The following is a 13,261-nucleotide window of genomic DNA, read 5'->3' on the forward strand; positions in this document are numbered from 1 at the left end:
ACACACACACACACACAAAACCAAGCTATTCTTTCCCCCGTGGATTGTCTTGGCACCCTTGTCAAAAATCAGTTGACTGCAAATGTGAGGTTTATTTATGGACTCTGAATTCTATTCCATTGATCTATATGCCCATCTTTATGCCACTACCACGTTGTCTTAATCACTGTTTTTTTTAATTAAATTTTGAAATTGTAAAGTCCACCAAATTTCTTCTATTTCAAGATATTTTTGGTGTTGTAGGCCTCTTGAGTTTCCATATGGATTTTGGGATCAGTTTGTCAATTTCTGCAAAGAACTGGAATTCTGTCAGCTGGAATTCTGACAGAGATTGCTTTGAGTCTGCAGATCAATTGAGGGAATATTACCATTTTAATAATGTTAAGTCTTTTGATCCATGAACATAGGATGTCTTTCCATTTATTTGGAATTTTAAAATTCAACAATATTCTGTAGTTTTAAGAGTGTAAGTTTTATACTTCAGGGGCATCGGGGTGGCAGAGTTGGTTGAGTGTCCAACTCTTGGTTTCAGCTCAGGTTGTGGTCTTGGGGTTGTGGGATCAAGCCCCACATGGGGCTCCGCACTTCAGTGCAGACTCACCTTGGGATTCTCTCTCCCTCTCCTTCTGCCCCTTCCAAGATAATTACATCTTTTAAAAAAGAGTATAAGTTTTACACTTCTGTTGTCAAAGTTAGTCATTTCATTCTTTTTTGGTGTTATTGTAAATGAAATTTTTTTAAATTTTATTTTCAGATTGTGTAAGTGTACAGAAAGACAACTGGTTTTTGTATATTAATCCTGTATCCTGCAACCTTGTTGAACTTGTTATCAGTTCTAATAATTCTTTTTAAAGATTTATTTATTTGAGAGAGAGAGAGGGAGCAGTGGGAGGGACAGAGGTAGAGGAAGTCTTAAGCAGGCTCCGCACTAAACGTGGAGCCTGACATGGGGCTCAGTCTCATGACACTGAGGTTACGACCTGAGCCAAAACCGAGTCAGGTGCTTAACCAACTGCACCACCCAGGCACCCCCCTAATAATTCTTTTCAAAAAACTCTATATTAAAATTATAGAAGTTAGGAAATCTTCCTCAACCCACCTCATTCCAAAAGTTCAGAGAACTAATTTCACATAAAGAAAAAAATTTAAAAATCCCACCCAAAGTGTCTGTAAGAAAAATACAGAAAGAGAATAAGAAGCAGAATAACATCCATACAGACAATAAGTGAAACTATACCAACTATTCCAAGTCAAGAAAAAAGACATTACAAAAATCATAATTAGAAAAACTCAGCAGTGAGACAATAGCACTTAGGACAAGTTCAGAAATAAACAATAATTTCAGGTATGAAGACTAAATTAGAAAAAATACAAGAGCAAATCAGATGATGCTCATGAGAAATAAAATGTGAGAAGTACACATAAAGGAGTTCAAAAGAAAATGACAAATATAGGAAATAGTCAAAGGAATGCTTGAAAATGAAACTCATAACAAGGGAACAGAACAAATACTAGAAACTAAAATTCAAGGAAATTTCCCTGAAATTAGAAAAAGGGGGGGGAGTGTGGGAGAGCAGAGATTTGATACTACATTGCATTAGTCAGGATCCATGTAGGACAAAGAAACCACAAAGGAATTTGAACAGGAAAGTTTCATATCAGGGATTACTAACTGTAACAGGAGGTTGGAATAATGGAGGAATGGTCAGTAAAGACTAAAAGGAACTTTAAAGAATAAAGAAGTAGCAGATAAAGGGCAAAATCTCTACACCCAGGTCTGAGACAGAGGTACCAAGAAAAGGTCCTCCTTCCTCAGAACTGATGCCAAGACCTTGGAAGGGGACACAGCTGTGACTCGCTGGATAGTGGAGAAGTTTGCTGAAGCTGAAACCACCCAAGGGAACGCCAAGGGAAGTTTTCCACGGATAGTGCCCTGTGCTGCTGACCACCAGGCTCTGCTGGAGCTGAGAGCTCCATGCATGGCAGGCACTGCATAGGCTTATGCATGAGACACACTAGAGTCAAGAAGAGAAACCCCTTCCTCCTCCAGTGCCCCTACAGCATGCTCTACTGACAAAGTTTAACTCTCAAAGGAGAAAGAGCTATGGGGTGCAGCTCCATTATTGCAGAGCAGACAGTGGAGATGGTTTTGGAAGCTGAGAATCAATAGATGAGTAACTGGTGCATATATGTTAAAAAAAGAATACAATATACTTGAGAAAACTGACGCAGAATGAGCAACACCAAGACATATTTTAGTAAATTGACTGGATATTTAAGGGAAGGGGAATCCTTTAATCATCAAAGTGAAGAAGAACAAGTGACTTACAAGGGAAAGAAAATTAGATTATCATCAGATTTTCAACAGCACTTCTTTGTATCCGAAAAAAAAAATGGTGTGAGCTATCTAAGGCAGAAGTGTGAGCCAAGGATTTTATATTCAAGAAAACTGACTTTCAAGTGTAAAAGGTACACACTGTTATCAATGTACAAGAACTCAGGGAATACTGTTCCCGTGAGCACTTCCTGAAGAATTTACTAGAGAACAAGACTCAGACTGCCAAAATTACTAGCTACATCAGCATAAGAACTAGCAGAGAGCATTAAATAGTTACTGGTAGAACCAAAACTATATGAGGCTTAAAAGGCAGAGAATATGGTATATGAAGGCTATAAGCTCTATTGATGTAGCTACAGAACAGCTATAAACATTGGGGTACAAACTTTTTTTTTTTAATATGGAACACTTCATGAATTTGTGTGTCATCCTTGTGTAGGGGCCGTGCTAATCTTCTCAGTATCATTCCAGTTTTATTCTATGTCCTGCTGGAGCGAGCACGAGAACTTTTAAACTCTTCTATCATTCCGCTGGTAGCAGCATTAGTACTGATACTCCCTGCTGTGTGTGTAATGTTGCCTAAAACAAATGAGTAATCACGAGCTATTTTAACTATCGTCCCCTGTGTCCTAAAATCAGGATGCTCAGTGTGGAAGAAAGAAGAGACAGCTGTAATTTTTTAAAAGATTAAATAAAAAATCCATAGTCCTGAAATTTAATTGGAAAAACAGTATGAACTTGTGAGGTATTTAATCTATCATTCTCTCTATACCTAAGAGCTCCGTCCATTCAAAACGCCTGGAAACAAGGACCAATTCACAACAGTGAGCATCCCTGGAGTCCACATTGTGGTCACAAAAGGCCATTTCCCACTAAAAGTCAGGGCTGTACGGAGAAATGACTGACAGCAGGAGGAGATGTACAAAAGGAGTCTGGACCATCCTGACATAAACGGAGGCATGCAAGCCATCATGGATAGGCTATATGTAGACTAGGGTAATGTCAAAAAACCCAGAAGCCAACCCACAGGGTTTCCCATTGGCCAAAGATAGGACAATTTGAGCTTTGAACATTGTAATAATTACTACAAATTGAAAGTCATCAAATTCATTTAAATCTGTGAGTTTATGATTATACTGAAAAAATGAACTTGGTCACCTGCAGAGGATAATAAGGAAGTAGCTTATTATTGTGCAAACTGATAGATATAGGGAATAAAGGAAGCATTTATCCTGCCTCTTCTACATGAGCTATACCACTGGGTAACCTCGTGGTAGATGAGAGGAAGCATCTGTTTATAAAAAAAATCCAGCAAATAAATGAAAAAGAAGTGATGGAATTAAACTATCATCGTTTGGTAGTGGTGGCAGCTCTGGTTCTTTTCATTACCTCATGTAGAACACTGGGACAGTCTCATCAACGACGCCATCATCTGTTTAACACTCTCAAGACATTTTCTCAAAGCCTATTTACTTACAAATTGTGTGGAATGACAAAATTAATAAGCAATAAAATGTGAATCATAGCACAATGAAAACAATATATGCCACCATCTTGGACCCCCAGTGAATTAATGAATCTAGGGACTGAGCATCCCAAAAGGGAGCAGCAGCCTGACATTAATAAGTGGCCCCTGATGAAGGAACATATCACCACCTAGAGTCTTGCCAAAAAGACAGAAGACAAGTTTGATCAAGCTTCCAGATCCAGCGGACAATGAGCAGCAAATACAAAGGGCAGCAGAGCATATGGAACTGTCCCAGGAGCGGGCAGCAAACAAACCCCAGATGGTGGGAAATGCTACAGTCCAAGGGCTTGGATTCTTCAACAGATAAAATGAAAGGAAAGGAAAGGGATAAGAGGAGACTCTGAAGATTAAAGAGAGGTAAAGATGTATCTTTAAAAGTGGGCAAGACTGGGGTGCCTGGCTGGCACAGTCAAACATCTAAGTCTTGGTTTTGGCTTAGGGTCATGAGATCAAGCCCTGTGTCAGGCTCCGCACTCAGCGAGGACTCTGCTTGAGTTTCTCCCTCGCTCTCCCCCTGCCTCTCCCACTCATGCACTCGCTCGCTCTCTCAAATAAATAAATCTTAAAAAAAAAAAAAAAAAGTGGGCAAGACTGAACCATAGTTTCTAGAGATGCACACTTGGATGCTGAAACTATAAAGAAACACAAGGAAGTGATTACTATAAAAACCAGGTAGTGGTTACTCTTGGCGGCGGGGGTGGGGGGACATGACTGTGATTTGGCCCAGGAACATGGAGGTGCTGCTGGGGTGGGTGGCTGCAACATTCCACCTCTTGGGTTACAAGAGCATTTGGGGTGTTTGCCTTACAATACTCCATTAAGCTCTACCTTTGTTTTGTGTTTTTTTCTATATCTCTATTTCAAAAGAGTTTTAAGTAAAAAGATTTTTTAAGTAAAAAGATTTAAAAAGGAATGTTGGGGTGCCTGGGTGGTGCAGTTAAGCAGGTGACCTGCACTTGGTTTTGGCTGGGGTTGTGATCTCAGGATCATGAGATGGAGTAAAGCAACAGGTTTGCACTGAGCACACAGTCTGCTTAAGACTCTCTCTCCCTCCCAAATAAATAAATCTTTAAAAAATAATAAAATAAATAAAAAGGAATGTTAAAAAAATTGATGCATATGTCACTTAACACCATGGTACAAATAGCACACTTCAGGAAATCCTGAGCTTTTCCAAAAGCCTGGCTATTGAGAGGCAATAGAAGCCACCTTGCCACAGGAAAGTCTCTCTCTGAAGACCTCTGTGCCCCTTTGGACTGGGTGGACTTCAGGGTGGGGGTAGGGAAGAGTACAGCAGGAAAGTGAGGTCTGTACTGGACAGCCTGATGACACAGTGGGCAGCCAGTGAAGGCAGTGTGGATGGGGTGGGGCGTGGGGGTAGGGTTTCCTATCTAAATACATCCCAAGCACTGCCTAGCATATGCAGCTGAAACTCAAGACCCTGTCTCAACCATAGCATCTCCTAGGTGGTCTGCTGGGCCCCTGGCCAGTGGGGATAGCTAGAGATGTCACAACCAGCTTAAAGGCCTGAGGAACGTGAAGACCTGCAGAACAGTGTCTCGGAGGCATGAACCACTATTGTGGTCCAGCTGTCAACTCCTTTATGTCAGAACCGCACTCCCATCCGGGTAGACATGCCTGTACTATATGACCCTGTCCTCCTAGTCATAGCTGATTGGACCAGAGAGGGACACCCTATGCTGGAGGTAGTAGACCCCTGCGGTTTGCTGTCCAGCCTCTATTTCCCCTCCCACTCGTAGAAGCACCTCAAATTTCTTTTCAGACACCTCCCTTCTCCCATGTGGTCAGGGTAGGATCACCTCATCTCCAGTTTAAGCTTAGATTAAACCAATAAAATATCCCTATACCCAGGTGTTCAAGGAGGGGTTAGGAGTCCAGGCACAGGCGAATCACTGGATGTCATTCCCTCGGCCCGTGACTGGTTGAGAGATGGGCACCTGACCCAGGCTGGTCCAATTAGAATGAACCTTACAACTGCTGCAGGGAGTGATGAAATCCCCGGAGTCCCTCACTTCCGTGCGACCTGCAGTGAGGATGAAAGGTGGAGTAGTGCTACAGCTTCTCTTGAACTCCAAAGTGTGCAGAGCCATGGACGTTGCAGAAAAATGGAGCAAATTCCTTTTTTTCTTTCTTTTTTTAAGATTTTATTTATTTGAGAGAGAGAGCACGTGCACAAGCAGGGGGAGGAGCAGGGAGGCGGAAGGAGGGGGAAAGAATCTCCAGCAGACTCCCGGCTGAGCGTGGACCCCAACACCAAGAGATCATGACCTGAGCCGAAACCAAGAGTCAGGTGCTTAACCAACTGAGCCACCCAGGCGCCCCATGGAGCAAGTTTTCTGACCACATTCTGAGCCTCTGGGGGACCAGTTTAATCATTCCTCTGGATTTTATTACCTGAACCAATATTCCCCCCTGCCTTTTTCTTCTTTTCTTTAAATTGAGCAAGTTTGCAACAGGTTTTCTACACTTGCAACTGGAGGTATATTAGGAATGTTATAGCTGCAAGTAACAAAATGCTACTAACAATGACTTAAACAAATATGGGTATACTTTTTGCACAAAACAAGAATTCCAAAAGATGATGGCCTAGGACCACTCACATAGCTCAACACTGTCATGGTCACACACAAATGCATGTAAAGGTCATGGCATCTGAATAAGGCCTGGATTGTACCAATGTCAATTCCTGGTTTAAATATTATACTAAAATTAAGAGAGATGTTAGCACTGGGCGGAATTGGGTGAAAGGTAGACAGGGTCGCTACTATTTTTGCAACTACTTCTAGAGTGGAATCTAAAATTATCTCAAAATTAAATTTTTTTTTTTTAAGATTTTATGTATTTGACAGAGACACAGCAAGAGAGGGAACACAAGCAGGGGGGAGTGGGAGAGGGAGAAGCAGGCTTCCTGCGGAGCAGGGAGCCTGATGCGGGGCTCAATCCCAGGACCCCGGGACCATGACCTGAGCTAAAGGCAGACACTTAATGACTGAGCCACCCAGGCGCCCCAAGATTAAATGTTTTTTAAAGAAGATATGTAAGTGCACTGATAGGTCTGCATATGATTTCAGGGCTTCATATCTCCCTGATGCTCATCTAGCTCCTGGGGGTTAGGAGGCTGGGGCAGCATTCACAAGTCCCCTGCCCTTCACAATTCCACATTTCAGCAGCATCACCAGGCCCTCCCTATTAAGCTGCTTCAATTTCTCAGTGAGATTGAGGACAGAGCAAGACAGCTCAAAGAGAGAGGCTAGCATACATGCAATTGTATTCTACCTTTCTGGAGGATGGGGAGGGCATGTGCATGCATATGTGCGTGTACACACACACACACACACACACACACACACACACTCTCACTCTGGCAACAACCTGGGACTCACAGTGCCACAATGACAGCCCTTGTCTAAGGGCTCCTCGATGTCTCCTACCAGACAGAATTCATTTACCACTCTGGGACCTACAGTCTTGGCCTTTCAAAAGTTATCTTCTTGTTCCAAACCCACCCATTTCAGATGAATAACTCGATTTGGATAGGAAAAATTAACCATCTTGACTGTTCTAAGTTCCCCCCAAGTCCATTGATGCCAACACCCCAGGACCCAGGCTCTGCCTTTGTCCAAAATAACACTGTTGAGGTTCAGGGTCCAACACCATTTCCTCAGCACCCTGGTGCACTGCTGCCCTCTGCTGGTAACTTCTAGGTAGTACTTAGAAATCGTAAAAAAACAATGATGGGGGGGTAGTGAGTCAGGGACAAGAACAAGAAAAGTCACAGAAGAAGAAATGCAATAGGATAATCAGCATTATGAAAAATACTTACCCTCACTGGTAATTAAAGAAATGCAAACCACAACATCAAAGAGATACTATTCCCCCTGAATCAGATTGGCTATAATGGAAAACAATGGCAACATCTAATGCAGTCCAGGGCTTGTCACAAAACAAGGGAAACACAGAAAGGGCTCAACCCCAGCAGAGCACCCTCTGGAACCCACTAGGGCTCAGGCACCCAGGCACTCTATGGTGAAGCCCTGGCTTGCATCACTGGGAGGAGTGTAAGTCAGCAGACCCTTCAGGGGGAGCTTGGTTCTATGCAGAAATGACCTTAAAATTCCAACTACTCTGGGGTACCTGGGTGGCTCAGTTGGTTAAGAAGCGTCTGCCTTCAGCTCAGGTCCTGATCTCAGGGTCCTGGGATCGAGCCCCATGTCAGGCTCCCTGCTCAGTGGGGAGTCTGTTTCTCCCTCTCCCTCTGCCCTCCCCCAACTGGTACACGTGCTCTCTCTCAAATACATACATAAAATCTTTTTTAAATTTCCAACCACTCTGAATCTCAAACATTCCACCTCTAGGGATTTCTCCTAAAGAAGTTAACAGACACAGACAACTGAGTGAGGAAATTATAACCAGAAGCCAATCTTCAAACTGCCATGTTCTCAGGCAAAATGCCTTCATTCTTCTCCCAGAAGTCAAACAGGAAGCCATTTCAAAATTTAAAACTAAAAGAAAAAAAAATTAGAATGAAGCCTGTGGTTCCTTTGAAGCTGACCTCCAAGAGGCAGTCTTCATTGCTTGAAACCTTTCCCCTCCTTTCTTTCTACACTCACAGCAATGGGGCCGGATTTTACCCATTTTACGCCTCTATTGTCTATCTGCCCACAAGAACAAAAGCTCCATGAAGTCAGAGGTATCATCTGGTCCCTTCACGGTGCTTAGAACATGCCTGACACACTGTAGACCAATACAGCTACACCGTGGAGGGACTGACCCAGGTGGATGAGACAACACCGACCATCCCAAAATGCTAGATGAAGGTGACAACTGTCGAAGACAAAGGACTGATATCTGTGTTACATATCTGTAAACCTCCACATGAATAGGAATATTTTTTCACATAAATAAAACACTGGAAGACCAGTTGTCCAATGACTGTACAAACTGATACATCTACATCATGGAATTCAAAACTAGGGCACAGCGCTGTCCTTGCTGACTCCTATTTCAGTTAGCTAATGCTGAGTAACAAGCTACCCCCAGCCTGAAGCTTAAATATTAGCAGCAGTTACAGGCAGTACCCAACATGATAGTTCCAACTTAAGATTTTTTGACTTTACAATGGTGCAAAAACAAGACACATTTGGTGGAAACTGTACTTCAAGTTTGGAATTTGGATCTTCTCCCAGGCTAGCGAGGTGCAGTACGCTCCTCTCATGATGCTGAGCAGTGGCAGTGAGCTGCAGCTCCCAGCCAGCCACATGATCGGGGGGGGGGGGGGGGGGGGCGGTCAACAACGGATACACGCAACCATTGTTTGTCACTTTCGGTATTAATGAATTACATGACATAGTCAACACTTTATTATAAAATGGGCTTTGTGTCAGATGATTTTGCCCCACTGTAGGCTAGTGTGTGTTCTTGGCATGTTTAAGGTGGGCTAGGCTAAGCTATGGTGTTTGGTAGGTGTTTTAAATGCATTTTCAATTTATATTCTCAACTTACAGTGGGTTTATCAGGACACAACCTCATCATAAGTCAAGGAAGAGCTGTACTATATTTTGCTCACCAGTCTGCAGTCTGTGAGGATTTGGCAAGGAGAGCTAGTCTCTGCACCATTTGGTACCAGCCCCAAAGCTCGGCGCGGGAATTACCTGAAGGCTTGCTCATTCTCAGGTAGCACCTGTACTGTGAAGTCTCTTTGGGCATCTGTCTCTCCCTTCTTCCCTCCCCCCTCCTGCCCCTGCCCCTCCAGGTGATCTCTCCAGCAGTGAGACCTCTCAGCAAAGCCAAGGGATTCCAAGGCACGCATCCCAAGAAAGAGCTTGGATTTTCGTATGCTGAGTATCACCTTCCTAATCTAGCCTGTCACTCAGCATCACTCCTGCCACATTCTATTCAATATTCAAAGGGTGGGGGAATCAGGCTCTACCTTTTGTGGAAGGAGTATCAAAGAATTTGTAGACATACTTTAAAACCACAATATAGAAAGATGTTCACAATCTATTAAGGGAAAAGAACAAATTATAGAATAATATGAACAGCCTGGGAGAGCAAGAACCCCTTTGCTGTCTCTGCATTCTCAGTCCTGGGGCCTGAACCTGGCCAGCCCCAGCCTCCCAGAGGTACAGCCATGCCTTTATTTCAGATGTAGCCTGAGTCAGATCTGGATATAAATCCCAGCTCTGGCACATAGTAACTCAGAGCTGTTTCCCCAGTAGTAAAACCAGAGTTATGATAGTACTTACCTTACAGTTCTTGTGAGGATCCAATAAGCCACCCATTAGAAGTGCTTAACCCAGCACACAGTAAGTGCTCAGGTGCTAGCAGTTCCCCCGGACAAGCCTAGACTGGCGCAGGCCTCCACGCTGGGGGACAAGATCCTGCTGATCGGTTGTTGGCAGTGACAGGATGCCAGTCCGTGGTCCACTAGCACCCCACAACAGTGGAGTGTGGCTCCACCTTCTGGAGCTCCAGGTAACTGCAGCAGCCTCCATCCACCCACACCCGCACCAGGCTGAGCCTCTGCCAGTTCCGGTAGCACAGGCATTCTGGGCTGGGGAAGGCTTTCCTTACACGGGGCACCATGGAGGCGTGAGAAGGGAGCACAACCCCTGCTCTCAAGCAGCTCACAGTCTAGTAGGGGGGCAAATAAATTACAAAGGACTGTAATGCAAGAAATAGGTGGGAACACCGAAAAAGGTGTAGGGTACCAAATGGTGCAGCTAGGGGTTATGCCCGGCAATGGGAGCTTTCACGGATGAGCATTTGCCAGCTGGACAGGGGCAGGGGAGGGAGGAAACCCAGACCGAGCAAACTGCACAAAGGTAAAGAGGTCCTATGGCGCAGATGGCCATGGCGCTCTCTGAACCACAGAAGCTCAGGGAGACTGGAGCATATGGGGTGAGAAGGGGAGGGACCTGTGACAGAAACCTGGACTTTAGGGAGGGGAAGCCACTGCAGTTTGAAAGATCACGAGGGAGGCAGCGGGAGGCTGGACTGCTGGCAGGGGAGGCTGCTGCCGCACAGGAGAGAAGTATGGAGAGGCGGAAATTTATGTTCTCCCAAAAATGTGTTGAAGCCCTAACCCTAATGTGACCATACTTGGGGATAGGCTTAAAGAGGTAATTAAAGTTAAATGAACTCATAAAAGTGGGGTCCTAATCCAGTATGACCGGAATCCTTATAAGAAAAGACAGATACCAGGGATGCACACGCACAGAGGAAAGGCCACGTGAGGCCCCAGTGAGGTGACCATCTGCCAGCCCAGGAGAGAGGTCTCAGGAGACATCAAGTTTGCTAACACCTTGATCTTGGACTTCCAGCCTCCAGAACTGTGAGGAAATAAACTTCTTTTGTTTAAGCCCTTAGTCTGTGGTATTTTGTTATGCCAGCCCTACAAAACAGTACACTTGACAACTGGTGGGTGCCATTTACTGAGTAGAGCTGGAAAACGGCACGTAGAGATGCCCCCACCTCAGCTGCTGACTACACACGGTGGCAGAATGAGTGGAGACAGAGATTTGGGTATTATGAATAGAAGTGGAACATGGGAGTGAATCACAGAACCTATGGAGAATGTATAGAAATAAAATAAGAAGGTCACCATAGGGGCACCTGGGTGACTCAGTTGGTTAAACGTCTGCCTTCAGCTCAGGTCATGATCCCAGGGTCCTCAAATAAAGAGTACTGCATCAGGCTCCCTGCTCAGTGGGGAGCCTACTTCTCCCTCTGTTTCTCCCCCTCCTCCCTGCTACTGCACTCTCTCGCGCGCTCTCAAATAAAATCTTGAAAGAAAAAAAAAAAAGGTCATGATGGAACCCTAGCAAATGCCTACTACTAAGACTCTAAAGAGATGCCCCTGAAGAAATTTTAGAAGAGGCAGGGTAACACAAGGCAAATCTAGAGATTACGACCATGAAAACTAAAATAACACTTAAATAAGTGGGCTCAACAGAGCCAACTATAACATAAAGATGAAGGCAGATAGAGGTGCCTGGGAGGCAGCCCGTGAAGCGTCAGACTCTTGATTTCGGCTCAGGTCATATTTAGGCGTGAGGAAGGAAGTAGAGACAGAAAGGGCAGACAGCCCTAGAGCTTGTGTGTTTTTTTTTTAATATTTTAATTATTTATTTGACAGAGAGAGATATTGAGAGAGGGAACACAAGCAGGGGCAGAGGGAGAGGGAGAAGCAGGTTTCCCGCTGAGCAGGGAGCCCGACGTGGGGCTCAATCCCAGGACCCTGGGATCATGACCTGAGCCGAAGGCAGGCGCTTAACGACTGAGCCACCCAGGCGCCCCTAGAGCTTGATTGTTAAAAGAGAAAAAAGGTGGTGGCTCTGGACATCAGGTTCAGGGAGAGTTAAAGTACACAATTTCTTATCACACATAGCAGTTAGTGGGGAACGACAGAGGCAGAAAACTCTGGGGACAGGAGAGGCAGATCGACATGGCACAGCTGACGAATTACTCACACAGAAGGAGGGATACCTTTTCCACTTCGATAGGAACAAAGCAGGTAAGGCTGGAACAGATGATTCCGTAGCTGGAGAAAACCTAGTGTTCTTTTCACTGTGAAGCAGGAAATCCAGTCATCCACCGAGTGAGGGGTGAGGCACACCGCTTTAAAAGAACGGTGCAACTAGACCGGCTGTAGGCAGTGAGCACACACTGCCTCAGGACAGACGATGGGACGGCCCAACAGCTCTGAGGACCCGGTTGCGTTTAGACAAGAGACACAACAGACATATAGCAGCACCACCCTGCAGTCGGGGGACTTCTCCAGCAGCAACATGAGGTGCTGTAGGAGTTCCCAATCTCTTTCGGTGTTCCTTGTGTTTCTCTGCCCATTCTAAAATTTCTTTAGGGGCGAGGGGCGCCTGACTGGCTCAGTTGGTAGAGCACACGACTTGATCTCAGGGTGATGAGGTCAAGCCCCACGTTGGCCATGGAGCCTACTTAATAAATTAAAAAACAAAACAAAACGAAAAGTAGAATTATGGGGCGCCTGGGTGGCTCAGTCAGTTGAGCATCCGACTCCTGATTTTGGCTCAAGTCAGGATCTCACGGTAGTGGGATCGAGCCCCACATCGGGCTCCAAGCTCAGTGGGGAGTCTGCTTGGGATCCTCTCTCCCTCTCTCTCAAATATATCTTTAAAAATAGATAAATAAAAATAAAATTTCCTCAGGGGCATCGCTCTTCTTTTAGAGTCCAGCTGGAGGTGTTTGCCAGAGTTCCATTGTGACCTTCCTCTATTACTTATGTATGTTCTCCATAGGTTCTGTAATTCACTCCCATGGTTCCATGCCATTTCCTGTGAAACTGAAAATCTGGAAAGGTAAGTAACTAAATGAATCTCTGACTAGGGAAAAGCAAT

General features: G+C 44.7%; 1 pseudogene; it reads right to left on the bottom strand.

Annotated features, from left to right (window-relative positions):
• Positions 1–2,732: 2,732 nt before the first annotated feature.
• Positions 2,733–2,845, bottom strand: LOC112808261 (U6 spliceosomal RNA; annotated as a pseudogene).
• Positions 2,846–13,261: the final 10,416 nt, after the last annotated feature.

The sequence above is a fragment of the Callorhinus ursinus genome, unplaced genomic scaffold (genome assembly GCF_003265705.2).
Source record: "Callorhinus ursinus isolate GAN/ISIS: 27379988/994484 unplaced genomic scaffold, GSC_fseal_2.0 scaffold2, whole genome shotgun sequence".
In the NCBI taxonomy this organism is placed as follows: domain Eukaryota; kingdom Metazoa; phylum Chordata; class Mammalia; order Carnivora; family Otariidae; genus Callorhinus; species Callorhinus ursinus.